Below are 12578 nucleotides of genomic sequence, written 5' to 3'. Positions count from 1 at the left end.
CCACACGGGCTATCAGGTGGCAAAAGCTTTGGTGATCTCCAATGGGCTCTTTGCACAGCTCGACTACTTACTGAACTGGTGGAGTGGAACCGTCCCAAAGATGTATTTATACGTTTTACTACGTTTACCAGAGCTACAGAAGGCTTTCATGCAGCCTCTCAACTGCAGAGAACGGGTGAAAAAAGAAAATGGTAGTAATTACAAAAACGGCCAACAGGTGGCAGCAGGGTATAAGAGATCAAACAGGGCTATGATGAAAACAAGCTGTTTTCGCCACAATTCTAAGCAGATTTGTGAATAATGATGAAACTTATCTATATTTTAATGCTAATTGTTGTAAAACGGAAACTTGCCTTTGGTGCCGGTTGGTGCGGGTTCGCTCCTCCGCCTGGGAGACCCATGTGGCTTACATGACGTAAGCTTGTGTGTGAGTGGTGATAACAAAAAAACAACAAAAAACAACAAAAAAAAACCTTTGTTTCCTGTCTTTCATGAGTGGACAAACTGATTAGTCCAGGTGTGTCTGGCCAGTGTTGTTGTCGTTACTGAGATCAGGCACACCTGGATTAATCAGGTTGTCCACTCCATGAAAGACAGGAAATGAAGGAGTGGTGTCGAGTTCAGGAAGTCGTGGATTTGCGCCAAGAGCCCATTGCGTCAGCCTCGCGTGTCGTTTGAATCAGGTAGAGAAATATAGAAAGCATGATAAATGGCTCGAATGATGATTTTAACCTTCTTCTTGTACTGCCGTAGTTTGAATGCATAAAGTGTCAGTCTCAAGATGTTACATCCGGCAAATTGCTTCCGACGGCCGTAATTTACATTTCAGCTGCTAAATTGATTCAAGAAATAGACGTGGTGGAAATTCAGATATGGTTCACATGAGGGTCATTGACGAGCTGGATAATTAGTTGATTTTTCTGTTGCGCAGATTAATGGCATGGCTGTGCTCTTTTGACCGTGAAATGGACATTGTGCTGTAGCGCTGACATTGACATTACATGTGAGAAAATGTTGTCCACAAACCTTATGATGGAGGTTTATTGGGTCTTACATGAAGCCTTTTTGGGATGAGGCATGTTGTGGTAACCCTGCCAGAACCCTGTATAGTCATGATATATTATGATACGTTTCAATGATGATGATTTCATCTTTTACGGAAGAGGATTAGGGCCAGCGAAGAGGGGGGGGGAAGGGTTGGCAGGATTCTCACTTTAATCACAGAATTCTGATTTTAGTGTGAGAATTCTGACTTAAATCTCAGAATTCTGACTTTAAAGTGATAATTCTGATTTTAAATCTCAGAATTCTGACTTTAATGTTGTAATTTGACTTAAATCTCAGAATTCTGACTTTATAATGTTATAATCCTGACTTTAATCTCAGAATTCTGACTTTAATGTGATAATTCTGACTTTAATCTCAGAATTATGACTTTGTTATAATTCTGACTTTAATCTCAGAATTATGACTTTAATAATGATAATTCTGACTTTAATCTCAGAATTATGACTTTAAAGTGATAATTCTGACTTTGACCTTCTAAGAATTCTCACTTTAAAGTCAGAACTATGAGATCAAAGTCAGAATGATCATTTTAAAGTCAGAATTCTGAGATTAGAATGAAGTCAGAATTCTTTTTTTTTTTTTCTCTCTTCACTGGCCCTAATCCTTTTCCGTAATCTTTAGTTTCTTTGTGCTATGTATTATTTAAGCCTTTAAGAAAATATTAGTTCTGTACAGTTACTTTTTTTTTTTTTGCATGTTTTTTTTTTTTTTTTCTTTGCAGTGCAAAATTGAACTGAATATGTCACATATGACATTTACTGATCTTCATATCTTGCTCAAGTCATTCCTTTTATGGAAGCCTTTAACCACCATGACACGCAAATAAACGTGTAATTGAGTGATCAATTAAAGTGGATAAAACTCAAAATAATATTAAATGGTCAAGAAACAAGTTTCTACTCCACCCTCGGGCAGTCTTGCGATATTTTGGGTAAAACTGGATTTCTCCTCCTCGCCCACAGATTGTGCTGGATTATGTAAGGAAATACCTCCGTTTAGTTTATGTCTGATGATGCAATCCCAAACACAAATATTTTGTCATTTAGTAGCTAATCATGTTCTATCACCAACATTGGACTCGTGATTCCCAACATTTATTTGTGCCACAGGCGAAAGCAATATTTTGGAAGATTGGTGTAAAAAAAAAAAAAAATCTGATGATTGATTTTACATAACTCAACATTACATTTACTGTGTTTGTTTGAATTAGTGGGCGTCATTGTCCGCTCCCATTTTGGGTTAATAACACTCAAAGTGTAGCTCGTGTTTTCTGCGTGAATTTAATTTGTTTTCAGCCACTGTATAAAATCACAAAGATGTGAAGATGCAAGATATTGAGCGTTTTTTTTTTTTTTTTTTTTTTTTTTTTTGGTTGTCTTATTTGTGAGCCTGTCACTTTCCTTATCGATTTAGCTGGGAGCAATCACGTTGTTCTGCTGTCTCGCACTCAGCTTGGGTTTCTAGCTCAAGTCGCTAAATGTGTTGAATCTACAAAAAATGCTCATTTTTTTTGTCATGTTAGCTTGTGAAGAGTCTCGTGGTTCCAGTTGCGTACGCCCTTAAACTCCGAATATGATCTGGCACATTTGCATTGGCCATTCCCAGGACGACACCTCAGCGGCGGCGGCGGAGAACTCGGCTCACGTAGCGCCCGGCGGCCAGATTCTAATTACCCCGACGCAGCCTTGCGGAGAACCTCGCAAATAGTTTTACATTTATATCTGCTGATGTATTTTCTAAGCGGCAGAAATGTCCACTGGAGGGAGAATCCATTTGAGTGGGTGACTTGGGGGGGGCATGTGGGCCTCCACATTGTGCCTCCGTTGTACATAATTAAAGAGAAGCTCCTGGCACGGCAGCGCTCGGGCTTGCAGCATCATGCGCGCGAGAACCACATCGTGATTCCAAGCAGCCTTTTTATTTCACTCGCTCGGGCAGTAGGAGCACTTGCGTTTAATTCAGCTAAGACTGGTAACATGCAATTTATATATGGCAAGTTAATTACAATCCATCAAGTAGCTGCTTGTGTGCCTTTGAAGCGACAAACCATTTATTGCCCCTTTTCACGTGACTCGCTTGACCCTCCGCTTAATGCATGCAAGTGTCATCCTTATAACTACACGGAAGATATTTGAGATATCTACCGACCTACCAAGGGTTGGATTTAAAAAAAAAAAAAAAAAAAAAAAAAAAAAAAAAAATTCAAATATCGAATTGATTTTCCTTTTCAAGCCCGATATCAATTCATAAAACCATCTTTTTTTTTTTTTTTTTCCCTATAAATTCTTAAAGGGATACCTGACTCATTGAGCAATTTTCAGTCCAGAATGAATTTAGTTAACATCATTAATTTTCATGTACAATTGATACCTTTTTAAAAAGTAATTTTTCGACTTGTTGTCGACTGATGATGACATCACCTGTGCTGAGGAAGTAGGTCACGGCCAATCATGGCTCGGGTTTGGTCAGTAAACTTGTCCTTAGGGCTAACTAGTACCTGCTAGCACCTTTTTATTTATTTATTTATTCATTTTTAAAGGGATACTTGACTCATTGAACAATTAGTATTCAAAGGTATTAATTGTACATGAAGAATAATGAAGTTATCACATTAATTCTAGACAAAATATGAGCTTTTTACTGCTGAAAATGGCTCATTGAGTCAAGTATCCCTTTAAAAAAAAAAAAAAAAACGGAATTTATATGGCCCTTTTTTAAAATCTTAGTTTTCTTGAAATTACTGTTCACATGTATTGAAAAGTATTTTGAAAAAACACAATCTTTCTAATTTATATTTACAATTACTGAATTACAATAATGAAATGAAAATATTTTTCACGTCATCCTTGCTGATGTCCGTTTTAGTGGAACACTAAAGTGATAATAACACGTTAAAAATTACTTTGGAATTTAATATTTGTGCCGTTTTTATCATGTCCTTAAGAAGAATTGATGTTCCATAATTAATATCGGAGTGAAGTGAATCGAATCGAACTGGGTTCTTGCGAATCGAAATGGAATTGAGGAAGTTAGAATCGATACCCAGCCTTACTACTTGCCTACCTAGTTGTCATGCTGTCCATCTAAAGCCCACAAAAGCCCAAAGAAAATCAGATTGACTTGCAAATGTTAAAAGTTATCAGGAAAAAGGAGGCGGTTCTTTGTGTGTGTCAGGCTGTATTGCGTGTGCATAAGAGGCTGAATGCTGTTTTTTTGTGTGCGTGCGTGCGTTTCCCATCATGCCTCTTTTTTTTCCCCAAGAGAGCCCCGCGAGGACACTCGGAGCAGCCAGCGCCTGCTGAGTCAGAGCGAGGCCCCGCGGAGGCGCAACATCAAGGCGGCCGTCTTACTGTAACTTGAAAGAGCCGCCGCTGGCTTTGTTAGCCATGACCCACATGCGCGCAGTACTCGTCGCTAGCAACTTTTTTTTTTTTTTTTTTGGCCCTTTTACATCACACGGTACCTACCCGGCAGATGATGCCATATGGGTCGGATTAGTCATCGCAAGTAAACTACGGGAGACCCGCGTCGACCTCGGTTGCTCTGGTTGGGTAGTTTGTATGATTCCGCAACTGCAGTATCACTGAGTCAGGAAGTCGGCTATTATTTAAACACTTAGTTCGTTACATTATTGTTATTTAATCACTGCTAGTTAGTTAGTCAGTCAGTCAGTCGCATTTTTATTTAATAATTGGTTGGTTGGTTGGATGGTTGGGCAGTCAGTTAGTTGAACCAGTTAGTTACATGTTTCAGTAAGTAGTTTATTTATTTTAGGTAGTTAGTTAGTTACATTATTTAATAACTGCTAGTTAGTTAGTTAGTTACATTATTGTTATTTAATCACTGCTAGTTAGTCAGTCAGTCAGTCAGTCGCATTTTTATTTAATAATTGGTTGGTTGGATGGTTGGGCAGTCAGTTAGTTGAACCAGTTAGTTAGATGTTTCAGTAAGTAGTTTATTTATTTTAGGTAGTTAGTTAGTTAGTTACATTATTTAATAACTGCTAGTTAGTTAGTTACATTATTGTTATTTAATCACTGCTAGTTAGTCATTCAGTCAGTCACATTTTTATTTAATAACTGCTATTTGGTTGGTCGGTTGGTTGGATGGTTAGTTAGGCAGTCAGTTAGTTGAACCAGTTAGGTAGATGTTTCAGTAAGTATTTATTTATTTACATTATTGTTAATCACTGCTAGTTAGTCATTCAGTCAGTCACACTATTATTTAAACACTTAGTTCGTTACATTATTGTTATTTAATCACTGCTAGTTAGTCAGTCAGTCAGTCGCATTTTTATTTAATAATTGGTTGGTTGGTTGGATGGTTGGGCAGTCAGTTAGTTGAACCAGTTAGATGTTTCAGTAAGTAGTTTATTTATTTTAGGTAGTTAGTTAGTTAGTTACATTATTGTTATTTAATCACTGCTAGTTAGTCATTCAGTCAGTCACATTTTTATTTGATAACTGCTATTTGGTTGGTTGGATGGTTAGTTAGGCAGTCAGTTAGTTGAACCAGTTAGGTAGATGTTTCAGTAAGTATTTATTTATTTACATTATTGTTAATCACTGCTAGTTAGTCATTCAGTCAGTCAGTCACATTTTTATTTAATAACTCAGATTTGGTTGGTTGGTTCTTTAGTTAGCCAGTCGGTTAGTTGAACTAGTTAGTTGTTTCATTAAGTAGGTAGTTATTAAGCTAGCATGATTACTATTGTCTCGTTGTCAGTGAGTCAGTCAGTCACATTATTGTTAGTTGGTTAGTTAGTGTATTAGTCAGTCAGTCACATTTTTATTTAATCATTGCTATTTGGTTGGTTGGTTGGTTGATTAATTAGCCAGTCGGTTAGTTGAACCAGTTAGTTAGTTAGTTGTGTAAGTAAATGGGTAGGTAGGTAGTATGATTACACAAATCAACTATTGTCCGGTTGTCAGTCAGTCATCTAGTGAGTCAGTTAATTTGTTAGTTAATCACTTTGTTTCTAGTGACAAGAAACAAAAGATCATGAATGTGAAACATATTTTCACTCTTGCGCGCTACTTCCATCAGGACGAGTACGTCACCAGAGCCAGCAAAGGGAATTGTGCTACTAGATGCCAAACACGTGTCAGTTTGCACCCAAATTTGAAAAGCGCGTGACCATCACCTTCAGGACTGGATCCAGTGTCAGCCGTGTTTGCATTTTTCAGTCAAACGAGTCGTCAGGATTGTTTTGGCTTCAGCGAAGGTGTTAATGACGATGCCATGTGGATTCATTGCGCTCTTTACAAAGGCAATCGTTCACGACGGCGGAGTCTTGCGGGAAATCATCATCATGCCTTTAGGCGTCGTTCCAGGCCACCCCACAGAAAACAACGCTCGGAGGATCTGCGTTTACGTGGTTCCACAGCCTCTCGGCTACACTTTTTATCTCTTTCAACACAATTTTCTGCACACAAATTACCAAACACGTTAAATTCAATGCTTATTTCATGTAAATAATGTTAGAAAATTCATCATGGCCCGCAATTTTCGTAGGTTGCAATGGACCCGCCTGACTTCATAGAACCACTACTGTGTCAAGGACAAAAGCTAAATTGAGCCACAGTGTTGTTGGATTCAGATTAGTGTTGTTGGCAAGTCAGTACACTGTAAAGTTAAATACTAGCCGTTGCTAGCGCAGTCGACGCAAAACACTTCCATAGGCACACCACACGGTGGGGGTGGCACCTTCCAGTGAGCAGTCGGTCAGTTATTGAGTTGCTTAGTCAATTAGTCAGTTAGTTTAATTGATTCATTAGCCAGTGATTTGGTTATTAAGCATTACTTGGTTTTAACCAGTGATATAATAAAAACAAGTTTGTTAGCTAGTTGGTTCGTTTGTTAGCTAGTTGGTTCGTTTGTTAGCTAGTTGGTTCGTTTGTTAGCTAGTTGGTTAGTTTGTTAGCTAGTTGGTTCGTTTGTTAGCTAGTTGGTTCATTTGTTAGCTAGTTGGCTAGTTGGTTAGTTTGTTAGCTAGTTGGTTAGTTTGTTAGCTAGTTGGCTAGTTGGTTAGTTTGTTGGCTAGTTGGTTAGTTTGTTAGCTAGTTGGCTAGTTGGTTCGTTTGTTAGCTAGTTGGTTCGTTTGTTAGCTAGTTGGTTCATTTGTTAGCTAGTTGGCTAGTTGGTTAGTTTGTTGGCTAGTTGGTTAGTTTGTTGGCTAGTTGGTTCATTTGTTAGCTAGTTGGTTCATTTGTTAGCTAGTTGGCTAGTTTGTTAGCTAGTTGGCTAGTTTGTTAGCTAGTTGGCTAGTTGGTTAGTTTGTTAGCTAGTTGGCTAGTTGGTTAGTTTGTTAATTAGTTGCATAATTGGTTAGTTGAATAATAATTTGCCAACTAGTTGTTTAGTTGGCCAGTTAGTGAGTTTTCATGTTGAGTTAGTCAGTGGTTGGCTCGTCAGTCAGGTAGATAGTTGGTTAGTTGGATAGTGCATGGTTTAGAATTGTTAGGCTTATTAGTCAGTCATTCTATTAGTCATTTTGTTTAGACAATTTTGTCCGTCACTTAGCTGATTAGTAATAGACAAAAGTTTTTTGCTCCCCCTACTGTTGTGAAGTGAAATGCGCTTTTAAAGCAACCGCAAATGTGAATTTGTGAACAGATAAAGACATCAAAGAACGTACACGTTAACTCGCTAGCAGAACTCCCTTTGAAATAAACATGTCCCATCATTTATTTATTCGGGTAACATGCCTAAAAATAAACCCGTCTGATCACGTCAGCGTTTTGTCGGAGCACCTCGCAGCGCTCTGAGCCGACACATCACGAGAGGCTTTTTTATTTTATTTTTTTATTTTTTTTGTGTCCTTGGTTGGTCCACGAGTAAAGTAGGTAATCCGGGGTTGCCCTGGCAACAATGCCAACAGCAATGTTCTCCTCCTTTATTACAAGCCGGTGTCGCGTCAATCGGATTCTCTTTCAAGATCCAATTAGCACATTATGCTGCTTTAATTGATGCATTATTGGGTATGATGGGCTTCATTGGTTTGATTAGACGGGATGTTTTTGTGGCATTAAAAGCAAAAAAAATGCATTATCATGACAGCCGTTGACGTGTGTGTTTTAAAAGAAGAAAAAAAAGTGACCATTCCGCAGCATGCTAACGTCGTCGTGACAACACGCCAATATGCGTTACTGGACAACATTTTGGATGGAACGGAAATAAAGGAACAAGCAAATCAATGCGAGGCGAGCGGCGCAAACATGAAAGCAGCTGAAATAGCGATTAAACACTAATTACATTTGTCATCAGTCACGCAAAACAGGCCAACTCAGGGAATGCTTGTTAAGACTACTGCCTCATTAGCCATTAAAAAAAAAAAAAAAAGTCCGTAATTAATGGAAAATCTTTTATCCCTCTTCTACCAAGAATCGGACATATTGTGAAAAATGCACTTGATTATTTGTATACAAATAGTTTGGTCTCTGGAAAGTCTGCCCACCCCATTGAGTGTGAAATTAAACAACCGAGTAAATCTTTTGAGAGCTATTTATAAAAATTTGAATATTAATAACCTCATGCTTTGGACTAAATTAGCCATAATAGCTGGCTTGGCGCAAGCGCCCGTTCAGTTGCGTTCTGGACGTGAACGGGTGAAACGCTACATCAAAGCCAGAACGGGAAGCAGAGTTTTGTTGGATGCACAGATTAGCTTCTGATAAAGCTACACTTAGTTAATTGCTCTGTGAAGTTGAAAATATAATAATCCCTAGTTGTCGTGGTTACCCAGAAATCAGGAATTGCCGCTGGACGAGCAATATGTGCGGGTTGGATGAAGGTTGGTTGACAGTTATTTGGTTAGTCGGCCTTTCAGTTAGCTGGTTAATTGATCTGTTTTTTTTTTCTGGTAGTTGGCTAGTTATTGCGTTATTTATTCATGTAGTCAGTGATTTCATTGGCTGTCATTTATTTATGGAGTTGGTGAGTCAGTATTGGGTTCAGTCAATTAGTATGTTGGTTTTGTCAGGTAGTCAGTCATTTGGTTAGTTATTTACTTAGATGGTGAGTCCATTAGTTAGATTAGTCAGTGAGTTGTTTAGTCAGATAGTTGGTTAGCTGTATTGGTGTAGTTGATTACTCAGTTATTGTTTCAGCCAATTAGTTGGTTAGTCTGGTAGTCAGTTATTTAGTTAGTCATTCAGGTAGACAGTTAAATATTCTTAGTTGGCTTGTTAGTGAGTCATTTGGTCAGTGAGTTGGTTCGTGAGTTAGTCACACTTTTTTATTTTTTTATTTTTATTTTTTAGCTGTAACCGTAATAATCAGTCTTTGGTTAGTTGACTATTCAGGCAGTTAGTAGTTGGTTGGTAGTTCAATTCCTACTCGTTCAGTCAGTTGGGTAGACTATTAGTTAAGTGTTGAGTTAGTGTGTACGTGAACCAGTCGGTTAGTAAAATCTTACTAGTCTGTCCATCAGTCAATTAGTCAGTTGTTAGATAGTGGATTATCTTACACTCGGTCATTTATTTGTTAGCCTGGCTCTGGATGGTTATCCGTTTAGTTGGCTTGCCGATTAGTTAATGAGTTTGTGATTGAGTGTGTCAGGTTGATCAGGTTAGTCAGTGAGTCAAACTAGCAAATTTCAACAAAATAAGAAAGGAGTGTAATGGCTCCTGTGTGTGTGTGTGTGTGTGTGTATATATATATATATATGTATATATGTATATATATATGTATATGTATATGTGTATATATATATATATATATATATATATATATATATATATATATATATATATATATATATATATATATATATATATATATATAATTTTTTTATTCTTGGTCATCAGGTACTTTCCATGTTCAAAATTGTGTCTGTGCGCTTTGGGACCGGATTTCATAATAATGTCTCCTCAAAAAAAACCTAATCTAAATCCTTCCCCGGTGACTTTTTCACCTTCGTATTTCATGCTGAAAGACTCGCTAAAGCGTTCATCTGTTGAAAAGATTGAGGTTGAGATCTCGTGTCTTTGAAAGCAGCACGGCGGCGGCAGTCTGCGAGGGGATCGGTCGCAGGTCCTGGCAGGGGAAAAAGAACGCGTCTCTCAATGACTGGAACTCTCATTAGTTGTGACAGCGAAGAATCTGAATTTATTTTGATTGCCACAATAATAGGTACACCTGCACCATCTAATAAGATTCAATATGATTCAAGATTTTTTTTTCATTGAAACGGATGATAACATCAGCTTCCTTGCTTTTATCGTCCCTCGAAACATATTAAATATTAACCAACGTAGCCTTTCTGCTGCTTTTCAGGACTTTTTAATGCACTTCGTAGTCGCCATAAAAAGCAGTTTTATGCAAGGTTGGTATTTTTGTAATTGAAGTAAACACAGACGCGCTCATATCGAGCTCACGGTGGAGTTGTAATAGAATTCTAACACAGTCTATATGTTGTCGGTATATGTGCATACTTGTTATATTTATAGGACAATGCGAGGTGATTCTTTTTTGCTTCGTGCCACCGCCTGCAGCCTTTCGCCATTGATCTCGGCCGCAGCTCGTAATTCCCGACGTGTTACGTGATATTGCTGATGACGAGTCGTATCTGATGTCAGTGCGAGTAGCTTTGTCAGCCATCGCGCGTGCGTGCGTGCGTGTACGAGGGGGTGTGCTTGTCCGAGTGTGTGTAAGTGTCCGACCGTTTGAATTTATCCGAATGTTGAGGTTCTTTTATCAGTTTTGCCACATGCATACATGGATGTAACGATACCGGCGATATCGTAATATTAAAACTGCCACAGTATCGTCGTCGTCATGTTCACGATATTTAAATGCTACACGTCTGTTTAAAAAAAAAAAGTCAGATTGATTTCCATTTGTGCAGTTATAGCACCCTCTGGTGGCTAGTTTTTTTTTTTAGTGCAGTTGAATTTTCATTAGGGATGTTTTGGCCCTTCTATGTTTAAAATACACTAATTGTCAGATGAAGGGGATTGTAAAATGCTTTGAAGCGAGTCGATACGTAGAGGAACTCAATGTGGGCTTGAATTATCGAGTAAGTGCCTCAATATTAAGTGTCATTAGAGATTGAAGGTAGTTTATATGTATTGCTGTTCTGTACAAAAGCACAATATTGTGCTTGTTTTTTTGTTGTTGTTTTTTAGTATGAGCTCATGTTTTTAACAATATTGTGACCTTTTTTAAATATCGCCAACCTCCCCACAATATCGTGATAATTATCGTACCGTGAGCTTCATATCGTGATAATATCGTATCGTGATATTTGGATATTGTTACATCCCTAATGCACAGTATGATATAATGCTGCCAACTGTTCCGGATTGTCCGTATTTTGTTACGGAAATCACTGAACGCTAACTTATTATGCTCGTAACAGCGATTGTTATGGCTATGCAAAAAAAGAAAAAAAATCTTTGGCCGTTTGGTACCTGTCAGACAAAATTAAGGAGTTTACAAGATTTGAAAAAGTAAAGCATCGTGCCACGATCCAAAGATATTAAAAATAAAGTGACTGAAATGTGTCGATCTGGAAACGGTTACATGGTCATTTCCAAGGTATTTAGGACTGTTGCGAAACACGGTCAGAGCTATTATCCACAAATGGAGAAAACTGTGAACCTTCCCAGGAGTCGTCTGCCAACTAAAATTGCTCCAACAGTGCAATATGAAATCATCACAAAAGAAGCCGGGCCAACATTCGAAGAACTGTAGGCTTCATTGGCTTTAGTCTTCATGACTCAACCATAAGAAAATGAGCTAATATGGCATGAGAGAGTTGCATGAAAAATCACAGCTGGCAAAAAAAAAAAAAAAAGGCTTATGTCGTATTTGACAAGAAGCTTTTGGGAGAAAATTGGAGTGACAAGGCTGAAGGTATGTTGCAGTTTACCTCTGGGTAAAAATAATAGCATATGGCTCCAGCATGCCCGCGAATAGGGCTGGGTATCGATTCAGATTTCCAGAATCGATTCACAAGGGCCCGATTTGATTCACAACAATTTTCGATTCAGTTCAGGAATTCATGCAGCACCTATTTTAGACAGTCAAAAGTACCAATGCTGCAAATTGTAGAAACGTCCTCCTCTAATTTAATGCGTTACTAAAAATGTGAATATTTACATTAAGAATTTAATCCATAGCATTTACATTAATGATCTGTTTCATTTAACATGGCCTTATAAAAACAATGAATCATAATTTAAATCAATTACAGCCAAAGTACAGGCTGTGTAAATAAAGTGACAAAAAACACTGACAGTTTTTGTGCAAATGTATTGGAAAGCGATATATCGATACGTGGTTTTATGTATCGATATTGGCATATGAAAAGGCGTATCGATACGACATCTATATTTTAAACCCAGCCCCGCCCGCAAACCTCATCAGGATAAGCGGTTCAGATCATGGATGGATAGATAAAAACATCATCATACCAACAGTCAAACATGTTTGCAGTGTAATGAACTGGGGCTGCTTTGTCACTTCAGGACCTGGACGAATTGCTTTGATGATTAATGGAACAATGA

General features: G+C 38.0%; 1 protein-coding gene across 6 annotated transcripts in view; it reads left to right on the top strand.

Annotated features, from left to right (window-relative positions):
- tenm4 (teneurin transmembrane protein 4) overlaps positions 1-12578 on the top strand; it is a 321917-nt gene that overhangs the window by 145071 nt on the left and 164268 nt on the right. The gene's annotated exons all lie outside the window — the stretch shown is intronic.

Source organism: Festucalex cinctus, chromosome 13 (assembly GCF_051991245.1).
Source record: "Festucalex cinctus isolate MCC-2025b chromosome 13, RoL_Fcin_1.0, whole genome shotgun sequence".
In the NCBI taxonomy this organism is placed as follows: Eukaryota; Metazoa; Chordata; class Actinopteri; order Syngnathiformes; family Syngnathidae; genus Festucalex; species Festucalex cinctus.
The sequence above is the reverse complement of the archived record's forward strand: the minus strand, read 5'-3'. Positions and strand labels throughout refer to the sequence as shown.